The 24,811-nt window shown below is 31.7% G+C and overlaps 1 pseudogene; it reads left to right on the top strand.

Annotated features, from left to right (window-relative positions):
• Positions 1-142: 142 nt before the first annotated feature.
• LOC128171560 (adhesion G protein-coupled receptor B1-like) lies at positions 143-24,570 on the top strand (annotated as a pseudogene).
• Positions 24,571-24,811: the final 241 nt, after the last annotated feature.

Genomic DNA, 24,811 nt, shown 5'->3' with positions numbered 1-24,811 from the left:
CGATTACATGTACAAATAACATACTTATTGAGATAGCAAAGAACTTGACTTGGAATAGAATTTACTCGAAGTAATTTTCAACATTGAATGGTAGCAGATTAATAGCGGTTATTTATTTCTTTTTTCCAGTATTTGCTGATAATAGTGTAAGAGTCATAGGATATATAGCTGGCAATGTTACCATGCAGTTTAAACCCAAATTGGTAGATGACAAAGAGGTGAAGATTTACGTATGGAACAAAGTCCGAGGCGTAAACAAAGATCCAAGCTTTGCCAAGTTTGAACCTAGCGTTTCATCACAGCTTGAGATATATTATAATGAAGAACACCAGGTTCAGAATCGATTAATCCACTATCCCGATGAGCCTGTTACCTTATACCTCACGAATTTAAGGAAAAGTGATCAACAGCAGTACACCCTAGCTTTAAGCTATGTTGATTATATTGGAACACTCACAGATTATATTATAGACCTAGAAGTACAAGGTATGTGAACTATGTTGGAACACCCACAGAATGGATCTTAGACATACAAGTACAAGGTAATTGAACAATGTTGAAACATCCACAGAATATATTATAGACCTAGAACTACAAGGTATGTGAACTGTGTTGGAACACACACAGAATGGATCATAGACCTACAAGTACAAGGTATGTGAACTGTTCAATATATTGTAATAAGGAAAGGTGGATTGAAAATATAAATACATTGAGAACATATGGCTGGATGAGGAATTGAACCCAGGACCTCTGCAAATCTAGTCCTAGCTCTACAACTGAGCATACCAACCCAATATCCTTGGTCCATATAGCCCCAACTACTACAATATAATAGTTATTAGGCTGTCCAAACTAACAAGATTGAAGTCTGATTGACATCAGACCTACCCACTTACTGGTAGATATAAGGAACTAGCAATTCCCTATTCTATAATAGTATGCTTTCCACAGCTGTTCCAGATGGTTTTATTTTGGGCAACTTTCATACTAGAATCTGTAGAAAAGTCAGGTATTAAGGAGGCTGGGTGATCAACACATTACCCATCAGATCTACCTTAAACTTTTAGATGTCTTGTTTAATAGTAATAATTTATATCTATTTAGTAAAGAAAATACAGATCCTTAAATAAGTACCCTACGTAATTGGAATGCACACATCACATATATTTGGTTGGATATACAGTACCGATCAGACCCAACCTAACAGTATGTAAACCCCAACTAAACCCTGGATTTACTTTCGGGGTTTACTTTGGATTTACTAGAGTGGACCCAAAGTAAAACCAGAGTAAACCAAAGTGGACACAGGGAGTAAACCCTGTTATGACGAATACACTTGAAAGCCAACATTACATGGGTATTTGGAATATGAAAAGGGCAGGAATTACAGACAGTAAGATGATAAGTAAACCTCAAGTGGACCCAAAGTAAACCCCAAGTGGATGCAAATATCAAAAAAGCAGACCACTGCTTGCAGTAAGTAAACCCTGAAAGTAAACCCAGGGTTTAGTTAGGGTCAAATCTGGTGTTAGGTTGGGTCTGATTGGTGCTGTATGTAAATTTTAAAAAATCACTTGTTTTAAAATTTATTTATTTTTATGTCAAATTTGAATTAACAGTATTGAGTCTGATGGTTGTAGTCATTTTTTTTCCATCAGCCCTTGATCATGTTGATCAGTGTTCTTGAGTTGGGGGAAGGTCTATTGGTCATGCAGAATTGATTGCTATTTCCGCCTATTTCTCCTTTATATCCCTTGCCGGCCCATGATAGAAGCCACTGATTCACAGTTGGAAATATTTCCCTTTGTTTTCCCTTGGACTGAAATGTTGCACTTTCATTGGTTTATATTTACATTCAGTGTATATTTCCCCTTATCTTTGCATTGGAAATCTGCGATGTTTCATTTTCTATGAATACACTTTGATAATTCATGCGCTGTGAGCACAGATATAAACATCTCCAAATGTTTTGGGTATGTTTATTTTTGTAAGATTAAATGAAACGTTTGATCTTACATAACCAATTTGATATGTACTTAAAAAAACAATCTTTAATATATCTACTCCTTAGTAAAAAATATTTTTCTCCACAAAGTTTCTGGTACTATATTTTTTGTAGTGGAAGCTAACTAAATAACATTATATGAATTTGGCTGTTCCATGTATTTTTCATATCCCTGAATAAGAGCGCAAATAATGGCATTATAGTGGCAATACACAATATTGCATACAAATAGACATCAATATGAAAATATAAATATAAGCATTTACGCTTAAATTAATCCATGACACGTGACTGCATGATATACACTGTACATGTATCTCTGTCCATCATGGGAGAATTAATATTTTGTAATTTAGCTGTCGTTGGCTGCTGTTTTGTAAACTCATCGCGACATTTCACATTATTTTATTGAGAAACCCTTTCAGAAGTATTTAGAGTAGTTGCCCTTTGGAATAACTTTTAGATTATATGGTTTACATTTAAATTGACATCACAGTGTTGTGTCTGGAGCAGAATAACATGGCAGTGTCAAGATTTGTTCAAACCTCTGCAGAGGAAAGGAAGAAAACACTTAGAATTGAAAAGCGACATAATCGTTCATAAACAAGGGTGCAGCAAAGATTTTCAAAGAGTATTTGACAGCTGAGAACATCACTTTTGGTTAATGAATGTTCCATGTAATAGGGAAAACAAAGCACTTACTAGATTTGTTACTGACTGACTACGAACAGTTCTAAGTTAGTGAGAAACAAACCAACCTTAAACGTATTTATGGAACTGCATCAGGCCTCATCTATTTGGACGTATATCTTACATAGTCATGGTAATTCAGTTTGGATAAAACTATCAAATGTATACAACTTCAATCCAATTAAGGGGAAAAGTAACATCAGATATGCAAGTCACTGCAAATAACCAAACATAAAACAATGAAATAAAATTGCAGATAATGAAATGTACTGAACATGTCTAGTGCCAGTAGTGGACATTGAGTTGTATGTGTGCAGTCATTTGTAACGAATGTGTAAACTGTCATGCTAATATACATGTGCATCGAAGATATTGTATTGTTAAGGTTAAATTCATTGCATATTATGTTTGCCCTTCTACACTTCCAAATGGCTTCGTCCTTCTTGAGTTTGCCTAGACACAGAAATAAATAATAAATACAATTATTTAAAAAAGGGTTTGAATTCACCCAGTTTTAAACATGTTAAATTTGCCTACTGACGAGAGCGAAAGGGGGTGAAAATAAAAGGGAGTGAATATTTCCCTGTATACAGTAGGTAATCATTAGAATGACATATGCACACCTATTTATGAGCCAACTTATCAGAATATTATCCCTGAGGTGACATAGTTTTATGTCGTTGATGCCGAAGGCAGTCCGATATGTTGTACTCAGGACATTGAGGAATCTGATCATAATTAGATGAATAAAATAAATAAATTTCATGACTTTACTCAATATTTGTTTCTATTCAGTTGTTAGCACGTCTAGATCTGTATATTTTACAATCAAGGGAAAAAAGTTGTTAAAGCACATGAGTTCCTCAGTCCCTTGGACTTTGAGCCATCTAGAGTCACCTGCATCATTTGTATGTTATAAATCTAACATTTTGAAAAAAATTCAAAATTAGTTTAAAAGAACATATTTACCCCATTAACCCTATCAACAAGGTTTTGGTAATGACTAAATCTTCATTTCATTCAATCGATGTAAGATAGTTTTTAAAATGTTGATGTGTACTTTCAATAAATACATTTAGATAATTTTCTAAATTAAACAATTTAAGTAATTTAGTCCCTCTGAATAGCAGACACTGTCCTGACATTTTGATTTTCGAGGAACTTTCTATGTTTGCTTAGCTAAATTTCGAACCTGACTGACGTAATTAACATTTAGATTTATCGCACGCGAGGGTGATATTACAATTTCGAGAGGGCAATATAACCTTTTTGCGGTATGACTCAGCAATTTCCAGGGCATAGGAATAAGATTATCTCATTTGAGAAATAATGAAAAAAAATTTTAAAAATGTTAGATATAGAAAAATGTAATATACTGTTTGTGATATTTACAGATGACTATGATTTTTATTTTGCTTTCCTGGCCTGCTTTAAAATTTCTTTATGCCAAATAATTTTACGTATTTGCAGATATTTTTTTTATAGACATTACTGAATTTTACATAAATGATATATAAATTATTATATATACAGTATGTAGTACATGTACTATACATATCGTTTTTATTGTAGATGTTTGTTTTGAAAAACCAAAAGAAGTGGGAAAGTGTGCAGTTACAACATGTTATACAGGAGACAATGGGGTACTGAAGGTAAATAGTTCTCACTTCATCCCTGGGATAGTTATGTGAACCTTATTTTATTTTTGAAAAGTATGTGTTGCTTAATTTTTGTTTTGAAGACTGTGAAAAAATGAAAAATAATAATTTAAATGTATACTTAGTACTTAATCGACATTTTAAATGCATTCTTATTTTGTCCGCAAAAGTCTCAATCTAGATGCGTTAGTTCACCAATATATTTTTCCTTGGTGGCAATATTAATGTGAAGCAAAGCTTAAGCCTGTGCTCTTAAGTTTTATAATTATGATTATTGTAGCTTTCCAATTTTACCTTTTTTGTGTTTAAAATGTCCGAATTTAAGCTTCAGAAATTTTTAGATACTCTCATTTTGTACAGATTGCATTTAATTGGCTGCGCATTTTCTATACATGAAAAAATGATTTGAAAAGACCCTGCTATAAATTTCCTCTGTAAATTTAAACCTCTGTCATGAAATAGTTATGTTAAATTTTGGCACTTAAATAAATGTGAGACTGCCAGACTAAATGAAAGATAGCGTCTCTTTGACTTACACATCCTATACTGTCAACCAACATTTATTCGCCAGCGAGAAAATTCCGTAATATTGGTGACAGCTTCGTCTTCGCGAATAGTTCTCATCGCGAACAAGCCCTTACTGTATAGTTGTTTTAACAACACAGGTCTAGGCTTACTTGCAAAAACTAATTGTCGCAAACCAGTTTATATTCAGTAAATCGCAAAATACTGTGGTTTCTTAAATATTCAAGGGTATCAATTTTCGTGGATAAAGTGAAAATCACAGTTTCAAGGATACGTAAATTCGTGGCCAATGACCCTATCAATACAAAGTATTAGTAGAAATTGCAGCTCAATTAATATTTAATTTCAAGGATAAACTTAACAACGAAATCAACGAAAATTGGTATTCAACGAATATTGATGAAACCACAGTAATGTCTTTGCGAGCATGCAGTAATCTTCTCATAGTAGCTGTATTTACCAAGTATTTTAAATACAATCAACGGAAGTTCATGCAGGGAAAACTCATCTCTGTAAATATGCCTCATGATTAGAATAGATTAATGATAGATAAGTGATAGTAAGTTAAAGCACACGTTCATTTAACAGTGTATTTAACTGGTAGAGCTCTACTTATTCCGTACTTAAGAAACTGAACAATGAAAGTAACCAGGGGTTAGTAATCACATGTGAGTTATAATATTCAACAGGCCAAAATATACCGTTTACAACAGAAAATGCGTGCACAAGAAGAAACAGTTTTTCCTTAGTTTAACTAAAAGAGCATGTCTGTCAATGATCTCCTTTTAATATAAACTTATAAATTTATAGCTGCCCTTAAATGTAAAACAATAGACAAACATGCACTGACTATGTATCTGGTATGTAAAAAAAGTGGGCGTCCTCATTATCCTGTGAAGATTCAAGAAAATGTAATGATCGACCTCTACCAATAAAAACGACTTTGTACTTTATAAATGATAACCTTGAATAAAAATAATTACATAAAGTTGCAGCTAAAAGATTAACATTTCCCAAAATTAAAAGAATCATGCCCATTTTCAAAATTTATTTTGTCACAATTTTAGATGTCCTTTGGTGCATTCATTGGCTTTATTTAACAAATCAAACACTCACTGCAGACTTTGTTCCACTGATCAAAATCTTTGGAAGGAAAGTTATTAATAGATAGTTCTACCTCATTCTGTAGAATATTTACTGGTTCTCCAATAAGAAATATATTGTTTAAGTACCAGTATTTAGTTTGGTCAGGTACATTTCATGTACATAATAAACTGAATTGAGCTTTTATGACAAAGAAATGAAGTTTGTATATAAGTCACACGTACCTGACTGTTTTTGTATTCTCTGTTAGACCCCAGATGGCGCGAAGCAGACAGTGATGGGATATAAACAAGTGAAGGTCTGTGATGAAGCGACTTCAGGCAACTATTCATGCTGTAATGCTGCAGGAACCTGTCTTGTTCAACCCTTACAAGAATCCACAGGTAATCATGTTTACTCTGTAATCTAAATCACCTTTTATACTTGTTGATATTCAAGTCTTTTGGAATACAGAGTTATGTGGATGTAAACCAAGTAACAGGATGTGAGAAATGGTTATGGATTAGATTTGAACCCAAGCCCTTTGAATTTCTAGTCAGGTATTCTACCCACTGAGCTGTCTGGTGCTAGTATTCGAACTCCTCCTACCATTACAAGCATTTAACCAAAGTCTATCTGATGTTTAGCTTATTGTTATAATCATACTTAAATTTTGTTTGACACATATTTATGATTGTCTCTTGCAGGAATTCAGGGGTTATATGATGTAAGATGGTTGATATGTCATACCGTATAACCAATAACTTTCGCAATCTTGCTTCTTTTTTCTGCAATTTCTGTCAAATAGCAAAATATTGAATACGCAAAAGTTATGTCTTGTATTATTTTCCATAAGAAACTTAAAAATCGCAAAAATTGACAATGCAAATTTAAAATGCTACATATTTTCCCTATTTTCGCAAATTTTCTAACACGCGAAGAAAAAACGTATTTATGGTACATGTATATTAGTCTGTTGTTATGATGAATATTTCAATGGATGCCTATTTATCTGTGAGAGACGAGATCAATATTTTAGTATTTTTATGAAACATTATCACAATTAGTTAAGACAGAGAATGGTAGAGGACAGCATTTTTTTTTAAATCAGTATATTTCATAGATAAGTAAACTCCAAAGTATGAGGCTTTAATAATGGTTGTATTTTTGACCTCCAGAAAAAGAAGAGAATTCCTTTTAGGTCTAGAGTAGAATCAATCGATAATCAAAATGTAAATTGCCTTTCGTGATTAAAGAGGTACTTAATTAAGTTTGAAATGATGGATACATCAATCTAACTAACAGTGTCTCCTTGAAACGATTGTGTTAGAAGCTGTGTTTGTTAGTTTATTGGTGCAGTATAACTATCTATGAATTGAATGTGGTGGGGGAACAGGTTAAAAAAATTAAGTTGTCTCTTTTTTAATTAGTGAGCATATATATATATATATATATATATATATATATATATATATATATATATATATATATATATATATATATATATATATATATATATATATATATATATAACTACTAGTTAGGATTTCTAGCAATGCCTAGAATGCATTGTCAGTGTCTGTTAAAACACACTTGCAATGAGCAAGCCATGAGTATTCACATTTCTTCTGTTTTGTGTCATTTCAAAAGTAGATTACTTAAGAATATATTAATCTTAATGATTAGTTTACGATTTGGAATTGTTGTTATGTGTGAATTATTCTTTAACTTTGATACTTTCACTTTTTAAAAACTAGATTTACACCAGATTAACTGCTGTGTTATCATCCCAATAAGTGGGGACTTTCAGGAAACACACAGTTTATCATTTGATAATACCTGTGGGAAATCACATGCAGAAGAAGATGCATTTTCCATTGATATCAGGTTTCAAAAGAAAGAAAGGATCTTTTATAAAAACATTTTTTTACAAAGACAAAGAATGATGACAATTTAAAGAGAATTTAATGCAGAGGTGTTCAAGAAATTCAAGTTTACAGCGAATAGATCAAGTTTAAAGATAAACACACCCAGTGTAGAGCCGGAGACACACAGATAGACAAAGTATTTTACAATATATTATCATATCTTTCATCAAGTGCTTACAGTGTTCGGCAATTCAGATATCATAAAAAGTTGAACTGCACTGGACACTTAAGATCATTCTTCATGTTAAAAGTCCCCTTTTATTCAGTTTGATTAAAAATGAAGTTACATAAAATAAGAAGGCTTGTTACCAGAAAGCACTGACATTAAGTGCCAAAATCTATATAAGTACTTAAATACCCCCTATACTCTCCCCATCCCCACCCTTACATTTCATCAAACACTATCAATCTGCAGTCCTTTTCCTGGCCTGGTCACAAATAACATTGTGTTTAGCTAGCTAAAAATATTGACCAGAAAACACTGACATTAATCTGTATCCTCCTGCTCGGCAATTCATACTACATGTACACTTAATTATAACGCATTGTATTTTATTGCTCATTAAATCCTCTTAACACTGCAATTTACAAACTGATGCATATCTCACTTACAACTCAATTACTGGCTTCCTCGGACAAGCATGGTAACAGTTTGTACTGGATAGGCACATTACTGAGTGAGAGAAACAAACAGCTGTCATTGGTCATCACTTCAATTAAGTCTTCCTGCTTAGAGATTTTCTACAAAGTGGTTTTTTTTTGTTGTTTTTTTTTTACAATTTTTTAATAGGGATTACCTGTCTTTTATGATCATTGATACCTCCTCAACGAAGAAATATTTTACACTGCATGTTTGCACATAAAACAATGTTAACTTTCATTTCATAGTTTCATGGGATTAAACATTTAAAATGTTAAAAACAAATAATCAATTTGTACATAATATAAAAGAAACATACTGTAAACGCATTATATTTGACGTGTTAGATATTTGGCGGAAATTAGTTTTTGAACAAGTTGGCGTGGATTTGAATTAGCGTACTCCTAAATGTGACTATTCTTGTACATATTTGCAAGGCATTTAGCGAGCTAATTGTTTTAGCGTAAGCTGCATTCCGCCAAAAGCGCTAAATAGAATACACAGCCAAATGTAATACATTTACAGTAGTTTATCCATGATGGAGATTTTGAAATTAAACCATGTGGAACAATGCAACAGACTTTTTCAAATATAAATAGAGCCATACAATTGGTTGCATGATCATGATGATGGAATGAGTTTAAAAGCTAAAAATAGGACAAACTTTAAGAAAAGCTTATAGGCACTCATTGAATTAAATTATTAGATTTTCTTTTGAGCAGATTGAAAAACAGACACAAATTAAAAAGTATAAAAAAATAACAGATATTTTTTTTTTTTGGAGAAAGAGTAGACATTAGATACGATTTTTTTTTTAAATGGTTTAGGTTTAAACTCCATATAGCTTTTATAGTAGCTGTTTATTTTCTACAACTGCACAACATGAACATGAATTTTGCAATGTTAATATTAACTATTTCATATGCATTAGAATTTAGAAGAAAAAAATAATTGTGATTAATATTTTTTGGTAATTTAATTTTCTTGAACTTCTAACATTGCAGTAAAAACATGCTTAATAATGAGGAGTCAGGGAGGGGTGATTTTGCTTCGTTATAAGCATAATTTGTTATGTCTGTCAAGTTTACAACTTGTAAAAAAGTCACAAGAAATGAAAATAACTTCCCTGTTAGCATCAATTCATCATAAGCCCTTTCACTATAACTGTGTTTTACTGTATTTGATAAGTGAATATGTTTTGGGAAGAAACATTGTTTTGTGCTCCCTGTTACAGATATCTCTACCGTGTCTACAGGTAGTTCTTTATTTTTCGGGTTTAGCTCTGCCTGTTTATTCCTTCAATGCCTGTTTTATCCATATCCTAAAGTAATAAAAAGGACTCAGCTATGTCAATTTTATCTTGAATATGCACACCTTTTCTCAATGCTTAAGACTAAAAGTTGAATTGCCATCAAGAATTCATTAGAATGTACAGTATGCCTTGTTAGACTTTAAAACTGACTCATTTTATTAGGTCACCTGAGTGACCTATTGCAATTGGTCTTCGTCCGTCGTCGTGCGTTAATAATTTTACATTTTTAACTTCTTCTTGAAAAATAACAGGCCAATCGTTACCATTTTTGGTGTGAAACATATCTATGGTAAGAAGAAAATAAATTGTGAAATTCATGGCTCTACCACCCCTGGGGTGCCACGGGCGGGGCCAAATATGCAAAAAAAGCCAAATTTTCTAAAAATCTTCTTCTCTACTCCCACACATGCGAGGAAAAAACTAGTTGCATAGTTGTGTTGTCCATGAAGCATATTGTGAAATTCATGGCCCCTAGGGGATGGGTTCTGGCTCTAGGATGGGGCCAATATGGCCATTTAGTAAAAATGTATTGAATCTTAGAAAATCTTCTTATCTACTACCATATATATTTGTTACAAACTAAATGCATGATTATGATGTCCATGAAGCCCTCTACCTAAATTCATGACCCCTGGGTCAGGGTTTCAGGCTCTAGGGTTGGGCCAATATGGCCATATAGTAAAATATATTAAATCTTTTAAAATCTTCTTCTGTACTCCCACACATATGGGCAAAAAACTGAATACATGGTTGTATTGTCCACTAACTCCTCTACCTAAATTGTGAAATTCATGGCCCCTGGGTCAGGGGTTTAGGACATGAGAGGGGGGGGGGGGGGCAATATGGCAATAACTAGTGTTAATGCATATAAGTTGTAAAAAATTTCTTCTTTATTCTCACCCATCTGTACAACAAAAACTTACTAATCATTATGTTTACCAGAAAGTCCTCTATTGAAATTTTAATTTTCATGTCCCCTCAAGGATGGGTTTTGACTCTAGGGCTTGGCCAAAATGGATGTATAGGTGTTAATGCATATACGCAGCACAGTTAAGGCTGTGAATAAATTCCGTTCAGACAAAAAGTACGGGAAATGTGCATTATGACATCACAGTATATCAAAAATCTCAAAACTACTTATTCATTAATTTATGAGGAAATTTGATTTATGCTTACCTTTTAATTGAAAACAACAAATGCTATTACTTACAGTTTTGAGGTCTGTTATATCCTACACACTGAAATATAAGCGAGATGTCGTTCTCGCTGTACTACAAAATATGACGTCATATGCTCCAAAATGACGCATTAAGTAAAGTCATTGAAGGCTATCATGCAGTTTTTTTAGCGAAGAAAATTAATGTCATAGATTAACGGATAATTATAAATGAATATTTTGTTTAACATTATTATTAGTAAAATGCTACCTATATAGTCTTATTTTCATTTTTTTATAAGTATACATCGTATAAAGAGGCAACCTCTGTTTTGTGTAAAATACCGTATATCTTAAAGCTGAGTACCTAAATAAATCACTTAATTGCAAGGGCATCCGCTTAACTGATCCTGACAAACTTTTACATGTGAATTTGAAATATGCTATGTAACTTAAAAACTTCTACGATCCTTGTAAAATCTTACAAATTAATTATTTTTTAATGAAATTAACCTTGTGACCTTCAAAATTATTCAACAAATGCATTATGAATTACGGTTACTACTAACAAATAATCTTATCTCACGAAGTTCGCAGCGTTTTTCAAAATCTACGGTATAACATTAAGTTATTTTATAATTCAGTTGTGAATTTTGACATGACCATGCCCTTGCAATATTGAATTTTTTAAATGACCTCAAAGCTACAAATACATCTGCTTGCACCATGCGACTGTCATATCACGTGACCACTATGAACATAAAATAGTGTACTTATATATATATATATATATTAGAAATATATATTATTTGAGTGACTGTTATTGGTTTTATAAAGGACATGCCAGGTGAACTAAAGTATATGCGTTTTCATCACAAAAATTTGTCGATATTTTTATTGGCCGCCTTAACTGTACTGCGTAATGTTAAAGAATTATCTTCTTTACTCCCACACACCTGAGAGGAAAACTGAATTCATGATTTTGTAGACCAGATCTTTTAGTTTTTCACCAAAATTATAGGTTTCACAGTTCTTTTTGAAAGATTTCGGGCAGGGAGTTATCATCATTACAAATATATAATTTTTCTACTCCAGTATGAAACCTAATTAATTAGATGCATACATGTATATGAGACTCCTCGACAAGTTTGTGTATGGGTTATATGCTACTCAGGTGACCGTTAAGGCCAATTGGCCTCTTGTTGCAGTGACTGTTCGTTATAAAATCTTTAATCTTTTCCCTCACAGTTTTGTTTCAGGAACCTTTTTTTCAGTTAACATGCATTCATGCATGCATGCACATTTGGAAGTCATTTAACAAGTTTAATTTATAAGGGCCGTGCTGTGCGGGCACCGTATTGGTATCAGTCTGTACATCTATCTGTGCTTCCCTCCATTACAATATCTCTTGTCTGGAGCATAATTATCCTCTCTCCCCTTTACCCAAAATGGCTCATACTTCACCCACTGTTAGAGCCTTTGGGTAAAGGGTGTGCAGTGATATTGAACCGTGTTTCTAGGTCTAAGGTTACATGTACTGTTTATCAGAGATTTTGGTTAGCCAATTAATATTTTACTATTAATGAGTCTATTTATTTATATAAAGACTTCAAAAACTGTTTTTGTTTCAATAAAAAAAAATACTTGCATAGTCTTTTTGATCATACCTTAAGGCCTTCACCCACAAGGTGCCTTTGATTAAAGGGTACATGTATGTAGTGACCTTGTTTGATGTTTGTAGGTCAAGTGTCAATGTCATTATCAGATCATACAAACATTCTTTTTTAAGGGCATATATACTCTTCACTTAGCCCTACTTGGCTTATAAGACCTTCACATAAACTTGGTTCAAAGTCACTACACACTATAACTATGCAAGCATCCTTTAAAAAGTTAAATAATGTAATCAATAGAAGTGTGACCACCGGACTAATACTGGGCCTCCAAGAGGTTCAAAGTTTTACTTAGAAATATATATTATGAAGAACGTTTAAAACTTTTCTTTTCCATAACTACAAAGAGATTGTGAGATTACTAAGCAAGCATCCAACTATAGTGTAGATCCTAAAATTTTAAAGCCAACCAAAAACATCGGAACAATACTGGGGGCCCTGAAATGGTTCAAAGTTTAAAATAAAATTAGCATATGCTACGAAACCGAATGTTACAAGGAACTGTTTGGTTGAGCGCTGTTGCCCATTGGCCTCTTGTTGAAAATTTGAGTCTACTCGGGGTTTACTTTGGGTTTACTCAGGGTTTACTTTGAGTTTACACGATAATTGCTTTTGTGGTCAACTTTACGCACTGATGTGTGAAGCAGACCTGTATTTTATCTTGCCATCTATACTTCTGATCGTTTACTCTCTGTGTCAACTCTGGGTTTATTTTGGGTTTACTCTGGGTCCATTCTAGTAAACCCGAAGTAAATCCAGAGTAAACACAGAAAGTAAACCCAGGGTTTAGTTGGGCTTTACTTTCTGTTACGTTGGATCTGATTGGTACTGTAGTTGGGGATTACTTTCTGTTAGGTTTGGTCTGATTGGTACTGTACTGAACATTACCTTTGCATCTGTAGTGAAGGGTTTTACAAGACAGGTATAAGGATAACATATGATTAGATGGGTATGGGTTGGGTTTGGAATTTTTTCAGAAACCATATTTCCCCTCGTTCCCAGTCATTAGATTTCCCCTCATTCCCAGTCATTAGTTGAGTAAAAAAAAACTTTTTTGCACTGACTTCATATTAGAGGATAATAACTGATATATTAAAATACAAAAAATAATTTTCATAAGTATTAATAATAATATAACGGATAAAAGTATAATGATTATGCTGAGTCTTAAATTTGATAAGATCACAAATGCAAACTGAAATCAAACTAAATATTATCGTCACATTTCAGAAATTACATTAAACCACTAATATGGAATATTTTTGTAATCACGTTGGACTAGAAAATCGACATCATTTTTATATAATATGTATAATTTTACACGTTTATTACTGAATTATCTCTATTTTTAAAGATTTATGCACTTAATAAATTTCTTTATGACACATTTTACTATAGTTGATAGATGTATGTATTTTAAAGATCCTAAGGAACTGATGAGTTGCAAAGATGAACAAATAGATGGAATATTATGGAATACTGCTATGGCGGGTAAAACTTTAAAGGAGCCGTGTCCTAGATATCAAAAGGGTAGGTAAATTGTTATAAAAAGTTGCATACAGTTGTGATTTTTGTAATTGCAAAAACAATTTTATCAACTTTTTACCTACCCGTGTATTGCCTCATGTATAACTTGCGTAGAAACGTTTGTTCATCGACGTTCTGTTCTTTCTTTCTTTCTTTTTCTCTCTCTCTCTTCTCTCTCTCTCTCTCTCTCAAACTAGAAGATTTATTTTAAAGGGGCGTGGTCACGATTGTGGTCAAATTTTACTTTTCTGTTTTTGTTATTTACAATGCTTTTTGAATGAATTTCTAATGATCAAATGAAATTTGGGTGCAAGTCAATGAGTTTTAAGCAAGATACAGGGCTCACAATTCTTCGTGATGTACACAAGGCTCGTGCCCTGTTTTATTTACACAGGTTCAATATACGAGTAAAAAAAAATTCAAGCTGATTATTCTTTATTCTTATTCATTTTAAGCTTAAATGAACAGTTCTTAACGATTGACACATTCATTTTAGGTCTAAAACTTGAAGTTCATTTCAAATTTCAAAATGTAAACAAAGATTTTGTTTACATAGTGAGGAATTGTAAGCTCTGTGACTCGCCTTTAACTCAATAAATGATGGTTGCCTATTAAAGATGCCTTACTAAAGCATTATAAACATTAAAATCAAAAAAATAACTTTTGACCAAAATCGTGACCATGCCCCTTTGTAAGATGCATACGTAAGATTTTATTATGAGATTTCTCGTTCAAACATTTATGCATTGTATACTTTATTATTCTATATACATAAAAAATATCATTTTCTTGTTACATAGATTATTCAGTCAAATTAAGTTACGTAAATTCAATTTATCTCGTTTAAGAATTATTTAATGATTGATCTGAAAAGAGAAAAAAACGGAAGTTAGCACCGATTCAAATACAGGACCAAACGTCTAGTAAACTCGTCAAATTGCTTTATATATCGCTCGGACGATCCAATAGTCGTGAGGTCCCAATATCAATTGATTAGCTTCAGTAAAAGGTGGTAGTCGTAATTACTATATTGATATAAAATGTTAGTAACTATTTACAATTATGTATAAATATACACTGAACGTGTTTTTTGATACGATCGTTTCAAAACTTGGTGTCCTCTCTCTCTCTCTCTCTCTCTCTCTCTCTCTCTCTCTCTCTCTCTCTCTCTCTCTCTCATTGCTGTTAACGTTTCCCGCACACATGCGCAAAACCACATCAACTCGAATCGTATACAAATATACAAAAGAAAATATTTATTTCTCCTTACATTAAATTATCTTATAAATCAATTCATTTTGATGTCACATTTGTCACATAATATTCTTTAACAGCTTTGTGGCAACGCACTTTGAAAAAATTACGCACTTTGAAAAATATTTTCAAAGTGCGTTAAATTTTGGACAAAATCAACGCACTTTGAAAAAAATTTTCAAAGTGCGTTAAATTTTGGACCAAGTTAACCCACTTTGAAAAAAAATTTCAAAGTGCGTTATGAAGGTACATCAACATATTTTAGTATCGACACTCTTAACGCACTTTGAAAAAATATTTTTTATCACAAATTCTGGAACTGAATTTCTAATTTTTTTTATTTTATGATGATTTGTTAACACTCGTGAATCTAACTTAACGTTTTTAGAACGAGGATGGGGGTGGGGGTAAACCAAAGATACAGGTCAAATACCAGTGCATCATTTAATTGATTACAGGATGAAGGTCACCTACCCCTCATTTTTCCTTCCAAAACATATGATATTCAGCAACTTTGGGTAAACATTTAAGATCGGAAAAAGAAATATGCTCTGTATAAGTACATGCAGTGTTATTGAAAAAACGTGCTGGTCGAACAATAATTTCTCCATTGGTATGTTAAAGAATCTATGTGTTTCAACGGTTACTGTAACCCTCTTTTCGTATTCTAATCAAATAAATCACTTCAATAAAAGGATATTAACATTAACGAACATTAAATTATTATAAAATTAAAAACAAGCATTAGGATGTGGGTTAATTTTCTCGCACTGATCTTCTAAAAGATCATATTGGTTTTGATAAACATAACTAAGGTATTCTTTTTTCACATCATATTTGTAATAAGCTAGTTGAAATTTATTATACATCGATCTCCATTATTCATATATATAAATCATATTCGTTAGGGCATAGCCCAACATACTAGATAAAAGGTAAATTTGCTGCATACTCCAAAAAAAGGAAAATGCAATTGCTAGGCGATGAAGTTTATGTCATATTGGATAATTCAAACCTCCCGAATTTTTTTTTCTGTGATAATTATTGTCTTATGAGAAAAGAAAAAAATTCTCATCTAGAAACAGTTTATCAAGTTACTTGAGAATGCAACGAGTTCTTTTTTATTAAATATATCACATTAAGCTGAACAAAGTTAAAACAATAATTTATTTTACGTGTATATAAAACTATCAACTATTTACACTAAACCATGAACCTTTTTTTTCAAAGTGCGTTAATATCGACGACATCAACGCACTTTGAAAAAAAAGTATTTTTTTTCAAAGTGCGTTGACCTAGTCCCAAAATTAACGCACTTTGAAAATTTTTTTAAAAGTGCGTAATTTTTCAAAGTGCGTTGTAACACAGCTTTAAAATTGTTGTTTAAGGACATTCTCGGGTAAATGTCCCTATTTTTTCTTTTGAATTTTGTCAACATTTTTCCCGATATATTACCAGTAACTATGAATTATATTGATAAAAAATAATTATTTTCTTTGTTATTTGTTCTCTTGAATATTATCAAAAATATAATAAGATAGAATATATATTTTGTCCAAAAAGTGGTTAATAAGAATGCTTCTTATCGTATTATCTGTTATGTTTTATCAATCATTAACAAACAAATCTAATCTAGGAGTGGCAACAAGATTTTGTGATGAACATGGAGAATGGGAACCTCCTAACTTTATCAACTGCACCAACGAAGCTTTAGTGAATGCATCGTCACTTGTAAGTTTCCTTACATAATGCATAAGCAATGATCAATTACATCATGAGTGTATCAATCATTTTTTTTGTAGTAAAAATCTTTCAAAATAAGTTTTGTTTTTTTTCAAGTTGGAAAGTATCATCGGGAATGAAACACAGGATCAAATAAGAATCCAGGAGACAGTTAACTATACTCTACAACTGATGAAAAACCTGACGTCGTCAACAAATGGAATCGGTGCTGGTGATCTGAGTTCGTCTCTGGGCGTTTTAGAGAAGATTGTAACAGTAACCAACGCTACAGGATTAGCTATCGAAAAAGAGGTCATGTACTGGAATTATCTACGTTATAACCCCTCATTCCTTCACTCATCTTTAAAAAGTGTTGGACTAAAAAATTGTGAAAAGTCAGCGAAAACGTTTCCCTCGTTTTCAACTCTGAATAATTGTTTTGACCCTTTTCACTCAAAAGTACTGATTATTTTCTTTGTTAAAGTGATAATAATTTTAAAATGTACGTGTACTTGTTTTTTAAGGATGCAGCAAAAACTTAGAAAAGTAGAATAACGTTTGTAACTGACACGTTCAAAGTAAAATTCGTTTTTAATTCTACTTGCTTATTTTAAATTCAATGGCAATACATTGTTCCGTCCTTCTCCTTTTGATTTATTCAATTGAACATGTTCAAAGCAATATGTAAAATTTGTACAATCTTACCTAAATAGTTCAATTAACATGTTTCATAAGTAGCGTTTACTCACAAACTGGTTCACTAACTTTTGAGCTTCTAAAATATATAATGACAATTATCAAAGTCTAAATAGTTATGAACCAAATATTTGCATATAGCTCTCTTATTTCAGTTCTCTTAATTTAGGGCAAAGATCATTTTATTTTTACCGCAATTTGCACTTAACGTCCATTGTCTCTTAATTTATTAATGCATAATGTTCATGTCATCTTCATTAGCATATACCCAAATAATGCACAGACACAGCAAAGAATATATATTTCACGGTGTTGGAATAATTAGTGTGTCTTTTAGGATGTCGCAACGTACAGCTAACAAAGTACACAAAGAATACCGTTTGCGCGTGTTAATGTCCATATAAATTAAACAGTAACGATATGTATATTCTTCAATTATTTTCAGGTATTTTACGCTGTTATTGATAACATTTTGTCGCCCGATAACTCAAACTCTTGGACTACTGTAAGCAAAGAGGTATATTAACATTATAAAATGTTGTAAAATCAAATAAAACAAATCATGCGGTATAAAAAATTTAATAAAGTTCTTGTATTTGTGTATCTATTAAATAAATAGGACAAAATTAAAAGTTTCCATTACTTACAAGAGCATACCTGTGGCCTGGGGCAAAAGTCAATCTATCGTTTAATGTCAAACCTGAAAGATTTATTATATCGTATTTTACAAAGTTTGTTACTTTTTAGACAGAAAAAGACCCCAGCTTTCTCCTAAAAAAAAATGGACCGTTTCAGCAAGATTACACTCCAAAACGACAATATTACAGCGACTAAATTTACCGGTTCTAATTTTGGTAAAAAAGCATTTCCTTATCGTTTAAAATTGCCAATTCATGTAGTAGAAAAAACACTGCGTAAATTGATGTTTTTTTTATAGAGCTTGTTATCAACCAAACAAAAATCGATGAAACGGGGATACGTTTTCCGGATAAACAATCAAACAACGTTTCTCAAAACTCCAAAGAACATCCTACCGTTCTAGAATTACCAAAACAAGCATCAAACGCTACAAAAGGTAAAAAACCCTAATTTTTGTTCGTTATATGCATTTATTGTTAATGACAATTATGCAAAAAACACAATTTAATTTAAGATTTAACAACAATTATTGATACTGGAAGAGTATACCAATCAATCTCTCAATATTTTTTTTCCTACAAGCGATCAACTATGTTGCTGTTCTATATAAAACAATGTCAGACATTCTGGGATCTGATCCTAACAGGTAAACTATTAAAACAAGTTTTCAGTTTTCGTTTAAATCTTTATTTACATCTAGCTAAATCTTTGTAAATCTGACATGTTCTCAAACATCTGATTTGATATTATCATAATGTATGATTTCTTTTAATTTGCTTCGATACTAAACTTGAAATATCATACTCATATCTTTTTTAAAAATCAATTAAACCAACCAGTAAAGAGTTGAAAGGTAAACAGGGAGAAAAGTCTAAGCAAAGATCCTTTGTTAATTCCCCAATATTGTCCCTCACGACCCAGACAGACCTAGGAGTGTTGGATCCACCTCTCATTCTTATATTTGGACACACTGTCAAAGTAAGATATCAGAAATATATGATTTTGGTTTACAATTGACGTAAAGTTCTTATGAACAATTAACTTAAAAGTTTCCTATTATTGCCGACGTGTGTAAAAGTGCAATTAACCTAGGTTAATCCCATTGTTTGTTTTTAGCTTGGTTTTTTATTTTTTGTATATTAACTGTTTATTTAGAATGAGTCTACAGAAATGCGCGCTGTATGTGTATCATGGGATTTTAATCTAAAGTAAGTGATTGTAAACAAATCGTTTTCTCTGATTTTAAAATTCAAGCTTTTTTGATACAAAAGTTAGCAATAAGTGGGTTTATTTCTAATTCATTTTTTTATATAGTAAATGGTCTGAGGAGGGATGCACTGTGAATCGAACAGATCGTCAGAAAACAGTTTTACCATTGCAACCATCTCACAAACTTTGCTATTTTAATGAGACCATACACTCAGGTAAACGCCCCTTTCTTATGCAAATAGAGTCAAAGAAATCAAAACTGAAATTTACTGTTGGTATTCCAAACTACCTTCACTACATTTTAGGTAACAGAAGAAAGTCCATTCTTAAAAACGATGTCACTTGTTGGGGTAGCTCTCTCCATAGCTTTTACGTTTCTTACTTCTTTGATTTACATCCTGACATGGAGGTATGTAAGACTGATTTGTATCATTCATGCACAAATATTACTCCAGCGAGTGTACATGTAATATAGAAATTCAAAATTATTTTATTGTAAGTAAATTTCAGATTTATCAGGAGTGACAAAAACATCATGTTGCTGAATATCTGTGGATCGTTAATACTGTCGTATACAATTTTCATATCGTTAGTCGAACAGACAGAGAATGAGGTAAAAATCAATTTCTGCCTTCTGATAAGTGATAGGTATTTGAGTGTACAGTGTAAATATATATATAACTTCATAATTAAGATACAAACGTAGATCTTACAAAAAAAACATTCAAAATAAATTGATAAAATATACAATGTATTACTTAAAACAGTCATGTTATTTGGTTACCGATATATGAATATATAATTCTTATACATTTAATATATACATGTACGTAGATTTTATAAAGAAAGAAAACAATCCACAAAAATTTATAAAGCATTAAACAATCAGGTAATATTGTACCTAAATTATATATTGAAAATTATTGGATTCATATTTGTAAAATAATAATCTGTATACATGTACCGACACTGAGTATATATGTTATATTTCAGGTTGCTTGCGTCGCGATAACGGCCATTATCCACTACCTTTTCTTAGTGACCTTCTTCAGTATGCTTGGGTTAGGTGTATATTACTTCATGAGTATTACAGTGACTTACTATGCCCTGTATGTTGCAAACAACTTCAAGTCTAAATCAAGGGTTCGTTGGTTTCTGGGTGGAATCTGGGGTATGTATTTGAATGAACCTTTCACGAGTTGGATTTAACCTTTTAGATATATTTTCATCGTAAGATATTTCCTTTTGTTTTATTTAAATAAATTTTAAAATTTTAAAAAGTCGTATAGACTTTTCAAACATTCGTTTAAGTGACCGATTTTTTTCTTTATATTATTTTTTTATATCATAATGCGATGAAATTTTAATTTTTTGGGGGGTTGGCGGGATAAACTATCATCACAAAAATAAACCCTCACTTGAATTATATCTTCAGACTACATATGCATTCACATAAACAAAATCTTATTAACAGCTACATAATTCTAATACAATTTCTATGGAATCATTACAAGTTCATGTATCCATATACAAGTACATGGATGAATGTTTACATACATTTTAAAGCACTTGGTTAATTATTTTCTTCAACTTCATACATAATATTGTTGGGATTACCTCAGTTCATTTGACGCAATTTGAAGGAGGTGGGGGTTAAAGCGATTTAAATTGCCCTTTCAACACGGTATACATTGGTCAAAAAAAGAGTCGGGTAGTTGCGTAAAATACCGATATGGAATTAGATGTAAGTATTAAAAAAAATAAGGATGATTTTGTTTCATTCTTATAGCGGTTATTTTGCAGGTATACCGGTCATTATTACTGCAACAAATCTTGGAGCGTTTTGGGGTAAAGGATACCACCTAAAGTCGTAGTATGCGTATTTTACATAGTATTATCTTTTCAAGAACTAAAGAATGTATCTACTTTTACATACATACTTGAATACAGAATTGATTGCCATAAATATGTTTACCACTGACTCCAGTCGGTAAAGAAATATTTTTTACCTTTTAGCTGCTGGTTGTCCATCGAAAGTGGCTCTCTCTATTTGTTTATCATTCCAGTTTGTCTGATTAGTTTGGTAAGTTCTTGAGCAACACGTTCTACTATTCAGTTTTTCCTTACACATCAAATTCTTCAAAAGCGTAAAGAGAATAGGAGATTTTTCAGGGCACCGAATTTAAATGTTTCTCACAGAATTGAAACTTAATGTTGTTTCTCTATAAAAAATAATTGTGGTTTTTTTTCAGATCAACATTCTTATAATTGTTTCACTTTTGAGGGTGTTGTTTGCTTCGAGGATAGTGGCAAGATCTTCACTGCAGAGGAAAGCGTCGTGAGTCAAACCAAGAAGAATTTTGATATTCATATAAGTTGGTTTACTAGCAGTGTAGAAAAAAAACCTTGTTTTATTAGTACATATGCCCCAACATAATCCGACAATCGAATATCAAACATAAAGTTTAACATAATAAAATAATACTAGTTTTCACAAATTTATTGCATGTATCCACAAAACATACAAAATACTTTTACATAGGTTTTTTTCTTCTTAGCCACAAACCCACTAACATACATGCATAACAAAACATGGAATTGTACATGTTATATTTGTAAAACGTTCTGATAAAAAAAAAATATTTTCATTAATTACTAGATCCGGTCTGCGGTCCCTTGGAACACTTCTGCCAGTTCTAGGAGTAACTTGGCTGTTCGGAATCCTGGCAGTTAACGAAAACGCAGTTGTGTTTCAGTATTTGTTTGTCATTGCAAATTCATTCCAGGTTTGATATCTTTATCATGTTTCTTTCGTGTTTGTTTGCTTTTAACTTTGTTTAATTTGCAGAGGTGTTTGGGGTAGTTTTCTTAGAAAAAAAGAAGTATTATTTCTTTCTTATTTCTTAAGTTTTATTTGATTTGTTGTTTCAAAAATCAGAATCATGTGTTTTACTTACACATTGCCATTTTTATAATAAATATCTATTTTTCAGGGGTTCTTCATTTTTGTTTCACACGTTTTGTTGGACAAAAAGGTCAGCTTTTAAAATTTGTAATAAATTTCATAATGTACTTATACATATATGAAAATGACTATTTTTTTTTAATCTTAATCTTGATTGAGATATGACTCTTCTTTTTTTTATTTAAAAAAAAACCTATGGGGATTTCAATAGAATATCTTACAGCAAATATTATATTTGCAATTTCTTGTAAGGTGAGGCAAGGCATATGGAATAGATACCCGACTTTGAGTACAATATTGAGTTTTACTGAGCGAGGGACAAAAGAAACTACTCTTAGTTCACAAAGCCCGTCGACATCTAAATCAAATGAACCATTGATGAAACCTAAGGTAAGGGAAAAATGTTATTTTACACATGATTATCATTAATAGTATTACATGTATCATTTTGAAATCAGATATGAAATTTCAATAGTATCTATAATTGCCTTTTATATTAGATTAAAAAATCGACATTGTAAAGAATTCCATTAATCATTTTTTGTTGCTTAGATTAAGTTAAAGACTAGCTTTGCAATTCTATGATTTTCGATCTAAAATAAATCTTTGCATTTTTAGAGGATCAATTCGGTTGTAACTACTAGAGAAAATAAACTTTTTTTTCTTTTTAGAAAAAGAGTTTGCTTAAAAGATTTCGGCAAACCAAAGTGAAGAAGTCTGCGTTATCAATGTCAGAAAAAACGATGTCTACAAGTTGTCCACAAAGTGTTTCTCATGCAAAAGTAAGCCTCAAACGTCAACATTCAAGTTCAGATTTTTTGCCAAAAAAAAAAATAAGATAATGATAAATCAAAAATGTGAAAGCACTTAAAATGTCATGAATAATTTCATTCATCGAGCAAATTTCGCAATATTTGTAATCTTCATATCTTTATTAACAGAGAAATGAAACAAATTCTGATTAAACTTCTAATTTGTGAACGAAAAGAGAAATGTCGCAGACCGAAGAGGACAATTTTTTTTAACATAAGTTAGCTGTAAAATGTCTAATGTACAAATTTTCTTTACCTATTACTAGGATGTAACACTATATAAATAGTGCCTGTTTGGAGAGGTAACATTTGAAATCGATACCCTGAGAAAACCTGGTTTCCCCTGGTTTTACCCTGGTTTACGAGGGATGTCAAATTACCCTGAGTTTTGAAATGAATTACCCTGGTTTCTGAGGGATGTCAAATTCAACTGTTACCCTTACAAACAAGCACTATCTATTTTATTATGTCGAATGTCTTATTTTTTTAAGAAAACTTAGTTGCTTTTATGTAGAAATGACGTGAATTCTCATCAAACCATACGCACATAATTTACGCGCATGTAACAATTCGTTGTGTTATTCGTTGCCAGGTCTGTTGCTAACGCTAATGGTAATAGAGCGGATTATCAACTGCGTCTTGACCAATCAGTATTCAACATGAAAGTATAAGAAATCAATTTATGTTGTATGCAATAGGGATGGTTTAAATGTATTTCTACGATAGATTTCTTACAGTGTATTACTTATCTTAGTATAAATCGTTCGGTATGAGATCTTTTATATAGTCATATAGAAAGCATATTTGGAATTAAGTTCCATTTTCACAATAGATTTTTAGTTACATTGTAACATAAGATAAAATTTAAAAAACAAGTTATAATGTTGTGTCTGCTCTATTAATGCTAACTTTTACATGCACTATATCTGCCATTTAATTTTTTTAAACAATCCATAAGCAACTAATTTGAGTACATGTTTGCAAAACGGTTATTATATTCATTGTTTAGGATTAACAATGATTCATTTGCACTTTTAAAATATATACCCACGACTGATACCATAAACATGTATTCCCGGACTGTAAATTTTTTTTTTATTTGATTGTAAATAAAACTATTTTACACAACCATATTTTTGTGTTCTTTTTTATTCTTTTGTATTATTTTTATTATATATCTATATACGATAGGATATTTAGATCTTTCCACCTTTCAGGTTAAAGAACTCTTGTTTATGTTTCTTCTTCTTCTTCTTCTTCTTCTTCTTCTTCTTCTTCTTCTTTCTATTTTCCACAGTCACTTTTTTGTTATTA

The sequence above is a fragment of the Crassostrea angulata genome, chromosome 2 (genome assembly GCF_025612915.1).
Source record: "Crassostrea angulata isolate pt1a10 chromosome 2, ASM2561291v2, whole genome shotgun sequence".
NCBI classification, from domain to species: Eukaryota; Metazoa; Mollusca; class Bivalvia; order Ostreida; family Ostreidae; genus Magallana; species Magallana angulata.
Note: the sequence above shows the minus strand (reverse complement) of the source record. Positions and strands in the feature narration are given on the sequence as shown.